The following is a 12180-nucleotide window of genomic DNA, read 5'->3' as shown; positions in this document are numbered from 1 at the left end:
GATGGATAAAGAGGCAAGGGTATTCATTTTGATTCTTGGTGTATTTTAAATCAGTCTCTCACAGATAGATATGTCCATTGCCATTTCTTATGGAGCCATCTTGAGCTCCACATAGAAATGGCTCGTGTGCATACGACATTGCTATATTACATGGTTGTCCATAATCTCCTTTTTGTGGAATGTTAAACATCTTAGTTTTCATGACAACAACAAATGCAAGACAAATGGGAAGAAGATATTTTGTCCCCAAGGCAATAGCCTTACGGGTAAAGCTCTGTTTTTTCCCAAGTCAAATATTTTGGGACCAAATCCTCTTGAGGACACTAGAATCTAGTGTGCATTCGTGTGCAAAGGTGGACATGTTGGATGCTATCCTCCTACATTCGTTTGCTATCGTTGCTTTACCCGAGATTTTTCACCTCATCTTTGACGATTTTATAATGAACAACAATTTACAATCCAACTCCTCAAGCTCCATCAACTCTAGATTAGGGCCATTGGCCTAGAGTTGGAGACTCAATTGCTATACATGGTACTAATCATCATATGTGGTGTTCACTCCAATTAGACAAGCTCATCACCGGGGATCATCACATAGCTTGTCCCCTATGTAAAAGTGCCCCCCCTTCATGTGGTACTTAAGTGTGTGTGGGTGTGTGTCTCTCTATACAAATAAATAAGAAATCTCATCTCAAAGAAACGCCATGTTAAAAACAGGCTTGAGATAAACAAAGTGAACAAGGAAACATTAGCTCATTCACGGTAAATTTTAAGAATGCATGACATTTATGCTTTGATAGTGTGCTAGTCATAGCTATATGAAATGAAAAACAAACAACTTTGCATGAATGGTTTCATTTTCTAGGGGAGATTAAGTGAAAAATACATAAGATAGAATATGTTTAGAAGCGGTACTTTTGTCATCACACAATTTAAAGAAGAGGGGTATCTAGAATATAGAAATCCATAAATAGAGGGCATTTTAATTACCCCTTGAATGCACATGCTATATGGGGGGTTTCACAGTGTTGTATTTTAATTACCCCTTGAATGCACATGCTGTATGGGGGGTTTCACAGTGTTGTATTGGTGGCAAGCCATCACATTCTTTGAGGTGTTGCCCACATGACTTAGTTCCAACCACTATTGCGCTCCTCTCTGATTAGGAGGTTTAAGTGGGCTTCCCATACTCATCGTGCATGCTGACTAATCCTTGTAAGGACCACATGACTTGGTTCCACCACTAGTGTCCTCCTCGGTGAGGAGGTTAGGTGCTTGTACTTCATGTATGTGTATTTTCATACAAAGACATCCTCATATTCTATAAGAAAATTCTTTAAGAAAGGCAATCAAGTATCAAGTCATTTTATTGAAGCGAGTTCCTTAGCAATGTATATTAGCTTTGGATCTTCTCCTTATCTAAAGAAGAGATGTACTTCTTTAGTCTCAATGGGGCCATCATTAGATGTATGTAGCTTTCCATTGGCACTCCTTTGGTCCTTGGGCCTTTTAAAAATGAATGAATCAATCGAGTGGTTTGATGTTGAGACATTCACTAATTTTTGTAGGCTTTAGGACCAAAAGCATTGTAATGGTCCTCTTTGCACAAGAATATTCATGTCTCCATCTCTTTGTTATAGTAAAGCCTATAGACTTGTCTTAAATAGGGGGGGTACAAGAATGCATCCTCAGGCTCATAGGGGTCATAGCCTCTAGGCTCCCATGTTTCAATCTCGGGGAGTTCATGCAACAAGTACTATTACAATGAGTTCATGCAATGAGTACTATCATATGGGTGTTATCTTCGGTGGAAGTGGTTGTGATGGCAAACAGAGTGAGTACTATTGTACATGAGTGTTATCTGCAATGGAGGTGATTGCGATGGTAAAACAATGTTACTAGTGGCATATTGGTAGGTCTATACATACCTCTAGGTAATTGGTTTTATACTCCTTGATGAGTAGCATTATATTATTGTACACATTACCAACGTTTTGGGAATCATGATACATCCTAGCACTTCAATGAGTGCAACCATTAAGTGCAAAACTTTGGTCAATGTAAGCTCTTTCCACCTCCTTAAGATAACTTTGGTCAGTGAGTGTGTTAAGGGAGAAATTGTAGCTTCATAATAAGTACTGTCGCAACAGCCAGAAGTATGAACCCGTCTAAAGCGTGAAAGCGAATTGATTACGGGAAATGGAAGACTCAGGGGGTGTTCAACCCTTGAGTCCCATTAGTCCTATTGCTTGGACTGTATCCATGAAGTACATCATGTAGGACTTCATCCTAACTTGCTACCACACACTCTTGAAGCAGGAATCGATATAAATACTCCGTCACACCATTACGGGCGCCCGTCCAAGTTCGTCCAAGTTATAGTTTTAGACACTATTGCTTCATATCTTGAATGTATGACCCTTTGGTGTATCTACTATGACTCCTTGATGTAAGATAATGGCAGTAGCTCTTGTTAATCCTAGAATTGGATTAACAGTTGTGTAGACATTTGGTTTGATCTGGACCCACAAAGTCCAATCCCCACTTATAAAAAGGCTCGAGTGAAAAAAATGGATTATGAGGCATCTGATCTTTCTTTGTTGGTTGACCAATCCACTGACAAATATGACGTTGTTTTACAAACCGGTCAGCATCCCCTAGAAGTGAAGGCCACCACCATCCGACTTGTAGAGTTTTTCAACCAGTAACATCTCTTGCAAAATGACCTCCACTAATACCCTGGTAAGCCTCCCGCAGAACCGCTTCTTGCTCATGAGAGGGAACACATCTTTTGAGAATCTAATCAACTCCCCTCTTATAAAGTACTACACCAAATCACTTGGAAATTCTAGCTGTGCGGACCGCTAGTCGTCTCCTTTGGTCCTTGGACATACCATCTTCCATTACCCATGTTTGCTAAAGTATAGCATCTCATTATACAAGTAGGTAGTTGGAAAAGTAACTATAATACCAGTAGGTATAGCATCTCATTATACCAGTAGTAGGTAGTTGGAAAAGTAACTACCACTATTGTTGTGTCGAGCAAATCGGCAAGGAAATCATCTGGAACCTCTTCCGAAGGTTCCCCAAATTTCAGCCTCAATAAATAATCTACCACGACATGACTGGACCTAGGAGTATGCACCACTATAAACTCAAATTACTATAGAATCAATATCCTCTTAGCTAGCTTGCCTGTTGAATCCAACTTAAAGCTGAATGATCAACATGAAATGTGAACTTATTTCCTAGCAGGTAAAGCCAAAACTTCTTGACTAAATAAATCATGCCCAGAGCCTCTCTTTCAGTGGTAGAATAATTTTGCTTAGCATGGGACAACTGTCTACTACTAGCATAAGAAACTGGATTGAACCACTTTGGCTCCTTTTAGAACACTGCCGATGTTGCGACATCTGAAGGATCCACAAAAACATGAAATGGAGGATTCCATTGCGGAGGCTAGACAATCAATGCGGAAGCCAACATCAGTTTCAGGTGGTGAAATGCCATGTCTCATTGCTTCATCCACTATATGATCGTCTGCTTGATTAGTTGATTAAGGGGGCAAGCCACATGTGCCAAGATACCTCAACATCCGAGTGTGCCACCTCACTTGTCCTAAGAATCTGTGTAGTTCCTTACCGGCGGTAAGAGGGATTGGAGCTTTTCGGGTCACCTCCACTTTACGTGGATATAATATGACCCAAAAGCATTCCGCTCTCTGAACAACAATGACACATTTCTGAGGATTTACACGCAGTCGAGCATTGCGATACTTTGTCAAACATAGAAAAAAATGATGCAGATTTTGACATTTCTTCCCGAACATACTAAAATCATCAATGAAGACCCTTGTGAAGGAAGTCAATACTCCTCAAATATTTCGTGCAACAACCATTCTCTAAAAAGTGGCTGGGACATTCTTTAAACCAAATGTCATCACATTAGAAGCAAACATCCCCCAAACTGTCCATAAAGGCGGTCTTCTCTCTATCCTCTGATGCCATTTTAACCTAGTTATACCCACCATTGAATCCGTCCAAAAAAGAATACATCTCATGCCCTGCCACATCCAACACCGAATCTGTGTGAACGATAGAGGGAACAAAATCTATAGAACGGTGGAGGGAACAGATCAGTAATGGTAGCAGCATTCAGCTTCCTATAATCCACATAGACACGAAGCTTCCTGTTTTTCTTGGGAACTATGACGATTGGAGACAACCAAGTTGCTCGATTAATTGGATAAATAAATTCAACCTTGAGAAACTCATCCACCTCCTCCTTCACCCTTTTAGCATGATCCGAATTCATTCTGTATCTCTGTTGTTTTACTGGTACTACTGCATCTTCCATCAGGTTTATCTTATGTTGATAGAATTCCGGATCTATCCCCTTTATGTCCATATAACTCCATGCAAAGACATTGACAAAGGAGGCTAGCAAGGCCTATAGATCATGACGGAAAGCCTCTTCTAGCTTGGCACTGACCCATAAATTCCGGATCTATCCCCTTTATGTCCATATAACTCCATGCAAAGACATTGACAAAGGAGGCTAGCAAGGCCTATAGATCATGACGGAAAGCCTCTTCTAGCTTGGCACTGACCCATAAATTCTTTGGATTATCCAGTGATCTAAGATTAAGATCCACCAAAGCATCTTCCTTAACTCAATGAGACTTCCAACTCTTGGTCAAAGGCCTCCCCAACTGCAATCATTTGTTGAAGATCAGGGACTTTCGAATCATCGAACGGTGACTTAGGACAACTTCTTTCAAGGACCCTGGGGGACTATGGAGCTTTCTAGATTTCGCAAAGGTGCCAGAACTCCTACATCCAAATCGGGATGATATTTATCCATAATTGACACTATGTCCCCCTCGAATAGGCTCACCAAGTCGGAATGTCACTAAAGTAGGCATCTTCCTCATCCATAATTGACACTACGTCCACCTCGAATAGGCTCACCAAGTCGGAATGTCACTGAAGTAGGCATCTTCATCATCATTATCCAGTCCCTCCAACATATTTACTCCTTCCACAATACAAGGACAAGCTGGTACCTCCACCTTCTTCTAGGTGGAAATTGAAAGCTTGATCTTCCTTTTGCCTTTCCACATGGTAATGACATCCACATCCCAATCCTACTTAATCCTAGCCTATCAAAGCCCAGGTCACCCAAGTAACAATGAATAAGCATCCTTTATGTCCTCCATCCGGAGAACCACCATAACCACTATAAAGGAAAGGTGGGCCAACTCCATGACCAAACCTTGGATCAGACCAAGTGGCTGAACATAACACTAGTCTGCTGCAAAAGGGGCAGGTTCCCACTTTTGTAGACCCAGCTTATAGCATGTAAAATCTGAAATTATGTTAACATCGGACCCACCATCAAGCAGAACCTCCGGGACCTTTTGTCCCGAGACAGAGTAACATGAACAAGTGGAATGGACTCATCAAACATCGGAGGTTCCTTGTTCTTACTACCCACCTCTCCTACTATATATATACCATCCAGTAATAGCTCCGTAAATGACATTGCAAACTTGGTGTGCCGGCATTGTAGCGTCTCCTAAGGCTAAATGTGCTACAAAAACTATTAAAAATTGGGGATAAATGTGAACACATGTTCGATCGTTATATAAATTTGGTTGTTTCTTAAGATCTTCCCATATAGATCATATGATGGGACTTTTTATCCCTTTGGTTTCTGAGTGGAAGTCACGGTCAATCCTCCTAAAGATCAGAACCTCTATTCCCTCCAGTGTTTATTTTTGCCAGTAGGGTATGCTTTTTCTTAAGAAGGCCTCTTTCAACTTTGTCTTTCAATGTGAAGGGCATATTTTTTTCTTTGCCCTTCAAAAGATGGCCAACATAAAGGTTATCTTTCAAGTTCCTTCATAAAACATTTACAAATGAAATGAAATTGTTAAGTCATTGACCCATTATGGTAACAATATATCTATTGACCCACTGTATTACAATCTCTTTTTGCTTATGAAGTTTGTTTTTCTTGATCACCATGGTTCTGCTATAAAGCTTCATCAATATTCTCAATAAGCTATCAACGAATGTCTTCAAAAAAAGAACTAATTAATGTGTAATGTGTATCTAAAGAAGCAACAAACTAATACCTACATGCCCTTCATGTGCAAGGTTCAATTTTTTTCACCCTTCCATGTGAAGGGTAAATTTTTTTAATATAGCACTTCAAGAGCAATACTTGATTCTTTTTCATACTTCTTTAGCAGGTCAAATTGCCCTTAGAAGGGCTCTGCAACCTTCAAAAATAAACACTGATTCCCTCCATGAATGATTATCTAGGATGCCCCCCGACTTAGCGGCCCTTGGAATCACCTTACGCGCTTGAGCCTTCTGCTCGATTTCTCGAGCTTGCTTGTTCTCAATGGAGTTAGACACGAACCTTATTTTGTTCCACCCAGTCAATTCCCTTTCCTATTTGAGCTCGGGACTTCCATGGGCTCCAAACACACAGGCTTCTGATATCGGGTGACTGCCATCACACCGAGGATTCTATTGTTCTAGAAGATCGGCTCTTTACCGAGACTTCGGTCTTCCCCAAGATCTCCACCACCTCTGTCTCTCGGACGTATGGATTCCAGCTCATTTGCTGGGAAATTGAAGCCTCACCCTTGACTCTACCTTGTGCTTTTTCCAGAGTTCACAGTCTGCTTTCTCGTGTCCTGGGGAATCACAATAGAAGCAATTAAAATTCAGTGGTCTACTCAAGGCTACTCTTGCGAGGAATCCTGTCGAGAAGCCGCATTCCCGCATGGCCAAAACGATGGTCGTCGCTGCACTAGTTTCGACTAGGCCAGTGGAGCAACCGGTGCCGTAGGCTGGCCTCAGCTCTATTTGGCATGGACATGGCCAAGGGGGATCAACAGTGGAGAAGGTTTGGGGGTCGCACCTTGACACGAGGAGCGTTGATCTTGGCGGTGGGCACCAGTTGAGTAATCTCGAAGCCAAAGTAATCTTGGGCTGGGGAAGGCGGGGGTGGCAAATCTTTTTGGAAAATAAAGAGAATTGAATGCATTAGTATAATTTTGAAAAATTTGAAAAGAGTGTCCATATTTCTTTAAATGATATTTATTAAACATCATTACAGGGACATAATGCTAGTTGCCACTAAGTAATCTCGGGACAATAGTAATCTTGGGATAATAGTAATCTCGGCCCATCATAGTTTTAGGAGGACTTCATTGATATTATAGTCTCTCTCTCTCTCTCTCTCTCTCTCTCTCTCTCTCTCTCTCTCTCTCTCTCTCTATATATATATATATATATATATATATATATATATATATAGCCAATACATTGGGGAGGGGAAGAACATTCTATTATCTTATTGGATCTAAAGATCAAACTACCACTTGCATTAATCTGTCAAGAAGGTATTTCTCTTAGCTTGATCTTTCTAATACATTGAGCTATACTTTTGGTTACAAGCATTGCCAAAAAACACCTTATTTTGACATGATTTGATCTCCAATGTGATGTGCATTATCTTTAAACAATTTATAGTTTAGCATATTGATCAATTTGATAAAAATAAAATTCTTTGTTTTGACATGATTTTATCTCCAATGTGATGTGCATTATCTTTAAACAATTTATAGTTTAGCATATTAATCAATTTGATTGTGTATGTATTGATAATGTAGTCTTAAATGTCCACAGCAATGGATTGGCTAGTTGGAGATGAGGATAGTGATAATGCAAGTGATCTAAACATTGAAGACCAATGTCAAAGTGGTAACAACCATGATACTACAATGGAAGTCTCAAAAAATTACAAGGTTTTATGCAATCCAAATGAGCATTTATCCCGTATATATTTCTCTTTTAGTGAGGAGCTACATAACTTAATGATAAGAGTACTACAAGATGATGTGTCCATAAGCTTGGAAATGCTAAAAAGTCATGATGATAGAGGCATGCTTGATTTGAAGAAGTGGCGAAAAATGAAAGATGAGCTTTGCTTGGGAGAGAGAGAGAGGATGGTTCTCTTTGTATTTGTTTGAAGGGGCCATTTAAGTTAAAGACTGCATGTATTGAGGAGTGGGAAAGCATTGTGAAAGCTGCACAATGTGTCAAAGGCTCAAGAGAACACAAAAGTGCAAATGCCATGCTTGAAGCGATCAAGTAACATGGTGCACTGACATCAGAAGGCATGGAATACCCTCATCTTACATCAAGGAGTTTATTAATACATGTACATGTAATCGTAGCAAGAGTCAATAACTCCCTTTAATTAGGCACCACAAATGGGATCTAAACAAGGAGCCATCATATGCTATACATACAAATAGGGCTGATGTGGACATGCAATTAAAGAATATAATGATAGAGCATATGGTGAGACTAGTCATGGTGCGGTCATCAAAGCGACACCACCCTTCCAAGGCTATGGTGGACTACATGTGTCATTGAGGAGGTGGACCTAAATGAAGTGGAGAAATTAAGGGGTTACGTACATCCAAGAAATGTGGATGCACTTTCAAAGTGCAAGTGAAATACATTGATGGCAAGGATGAAGTGTGTATTTTCATTAATCCAATCCATACAGGACATGAACCAAGCACAAGAAGCGACTTATATCACTTACCAGTTCACCCATATGTTATTGAATGCTGCACGGAAGATTTGTTTGATGTGGAAAGCTCTCGCCATGTTGCAAAAATATCCTTATCTAAAGAACGATATCCTATGGAGAGAGCATCTACTCTTGACTACGCTATCTATAGGTTCTTCACATGATTCCCAAAGAGGTTTCTTCATTGTCATATCGAATTCGCACTGAAGGTACTTTCTTGCTTGTTGTTCATGAATAAATATGATAAGATAATTAAGAATGATCGTTTGTTTACGAGTAAATATTGTTAGATCATAAAGAGTAATTATTTGAGTGCACCAACATGATGCAGGTAAGGTTTCTAAAGATGATTGGGAGTCAATGTACATGGAGGCTTTAGCATTGAAACAACAACAAAAGGTAGTGTATTCTAAACTTCATAGTACTTTAGAGATCTCTACCATATGTGTTGCATCTTGGAGATCTCTACTTTGGAGATCTCTATCATATGTGTTGCATCTTGGTATATCACACATTGTTGTTATGTAGGTGGTGTATTGCCAACCCTATAATCCAAGTGCAAAGGATGCCAAATATAGGCCATTCCTCTTGGTTTTGCAAAATGATTGGATGTTGAAAATGGCTTTACGTTTCTCTAAAAACAACTCATGGGCCATAGATAGCACTTTTAAGACAAACGTATTTGGGTTACCCTTATATGCTGCAGTGCTACCAAATCAACTTGGTATTAGCATACCAATTTGGTTCATGTTGTGATGTGGGAGCCCACCATGAAGTCATTGCCTTGGAGTTGACACTGCGGATTGTTCTCTCTAGAATGGGTCATGTTCGTCCTACCGCACTCGTTATTGACAAGTCACAATAGCAAGAATTAGAGGCTATACTCAAGGTGGTGAATGAAGATCCATATTGTTGGAAATTTCAAGAGAATGGAACAATGATTCAGATTGCATGTCACGTCTTGCTATGTTGGATCCATACCAAGAAGGCTTGGGTTGAGAATCTTTTTCCACAGGTAGAACTAATCCATTTTATAGTCAAGCTTATTTATATTTATAGCTTTGTGGTATATGCAAATGTTGTTTGTAAATTCAGGTTTCCAAAGGAGATGAGAGATGACATATATACTTCAATGTCAAACCTTATGCATTATGCTACGGAGGATGATTTTGAGGGAAGGTATCTACAGAAGTATTCAATCCAAAACAATGTCATCCGTTATATTACAAACGGTTGGTGTGGACAAAATTGTATGTGGAGAAAACAATGGCCAAAGTTTGGACGCCTTTTCAACTATGGAAATGTTGACACAACAAATTTGGTGGAGTGGCTCGGGCAATATATCAAATACACACTCTTGGAAGATCGTATAAATCAATCCATTTTGGATTTAATTCATGCACTTATGGGCGATTCAAAGATTGGCAGTCACATGGGTGGAACCTTACTTGTTTTCTTTAAAGCAGAAGCAAGAAATAGGTATAGACAATGCACATGAGATGGTGTCTCCTCCAATGAATGACATGTGTGATAAGACAAGTCCCGAAGAGGAGATATTTCAATGTATACAAGAAATTAAAGACTCCTTGGTCATCAATCCAACAAGGAATACCTAAGAGAGGTGCCAAAGAAATGAAATTTGTCTTGCATCAATTGAAGCTGTCTAAAGATACTCTTGCATCATTGGTGTCTCCAAGCCAAATCAATATGCCAACTCGAGGGAATGTGCAGCAAATCTAAGAAAATGTAACCAATACTCGACTTAGGTATGGGGAAGCACAACCAAATCTTGTATCACCAATAGAGATGGGTGCACAAGGTTCCACTTGCAAACCCAATAAGCCAACACATCAAACTGGCATTCTTAAAAATATAAAATCCAAAACCATAACTTGCGTTTGACAAGATTACATGAGCCATGACTTATACAAAAGTTACAAAATCTCATACAAAAGAGGTTGAATCTCATATAAAAGATATAGAATGTCATAAATAAGATGTGGAATCTCAATGATCATACAAAATATGTAGAATCTCATACAAGCGCCCACATCATCATCTAGCAACATAGGACCGTATCATCTACTGCTGCATGACCGTCTCCAATATACAAGTTTGGATCCAGGATCGGAGACCACCCTTCAACCTTTGTACATCCGCATGTGCAAACTAAGATTTTGAAAGCTAAATACAACATATCAAGAAGGTAAATGCATATGATAAATTATCCATAAAACTGAAGAACATAGAGAGATAAATTAACCATGAAACTAAAGAACATAGAGATGAAAGCTTATATACCCAATTTCCAGGCTTGGAATGTTGTAATCTGCCTTTAATCAAAAACCACATGGTAGCCATAACATAATATCCGCAATCATATCCATTAGGTTGTTGAGGAATCTTGTACAGAAATTATAAAACCACATAAGCAAAAAAGTTGTTTTGTTTTCTATAATAGCTAATTGTTAAATGGTAAACATACCTCCACTGTCGTGGTCCTGACACAACATATCTGGATTCAAAAGCTCACTCTGTGTACCACATGATGAGAACTATGGCATGCTAAAAATGCAAGCACCCTGGAATAATAACATAACCTCCATCTTAACAAGCTTGTGGGATTACTTCTTTACACACAACGTATACAATAAAATACTAAAAGTAGATTTACATCTGTAAACACATGGCAAGTAATCTGTCAACAGACAGTGCATAGGCAAGGAATCAAAAAAATAAGATTGCACTTTGCTCTCAGGCAACCCATTAACACGTTGAATGTGTCCATTGTAGAATTCCAGTAGGCTCCAATGAGATCTGTATCATTAAGATTATCATAAGTGATTTCACTATACAAATGAAGTTAGTAACATTTAAGATTTACAAATCACAAGTGGGCTTACCTATCAAGGATTGAGAAAAAGGTGAATATAGAGCTCCCGAGTCTGGGGTTCCAAAGAAATTTTGAAGTGACACATCATCAAGGGACATAAAGGACATAAAGGACAACCATAAGCTGTCCACTATGAACCACACATGATCTAGCACATTCTTTGGCAATGTGTACTACATCCACCTATATGAAACTTCTTTAGTACTACATCATCAACTTCAAGGGACATAAAGGACAACCATAAGCTGTCCACTACGAGCCACACATGATCTAGCACATTCTTTAGCAATGTGTACTACATCCACCTATATGAAACTTCTTTAGTATTAGGACACACACAAAAATGTTTTGAAAAAGAGACAACGCAACAAAAAAACTTACAAGGCAAAAAGATTCAAAGAGTTTGTGCTAGCCTCCACATCCACACCACCTCCATCCACAAGTTTAAAGTCACAGTCCACCTGTAGTCTCGATCTCAAGGATCCCAAATGGTAAATCATACCATGTCTTATCCTATTACAATTTACAAATGAATTTAGCCAAAGAACGGATATCATACAAGTAAGATACTGTGTGAGAAGCATACAATGATAACAATTACTTATCTATGTAAGCTGACATAGAGTTTGGGGCTGGACTTTGGCAATCAAATCTTCTATTACTGA

Source organism: Cibotium barometz, chromosome 29 (genome assembly GCF_041138505.1).
Source record: "Cibotium barometz isolate CiBa-2024 chromosome 29, ASM4113850v1, whole genome shotgun sequence".
NCBI classification, from domain to species: Eukaryota; Viridiplantae; Streptophyta; class Polypodiopsida; order Cyatheales; family Cibotiaceae; genus Cibotium; species Cibotium barometz.
The sequence above is the reverse complement of the archived record's forward strand: the minus strand, read 5'-3'. Positions refer to the sequence as shown.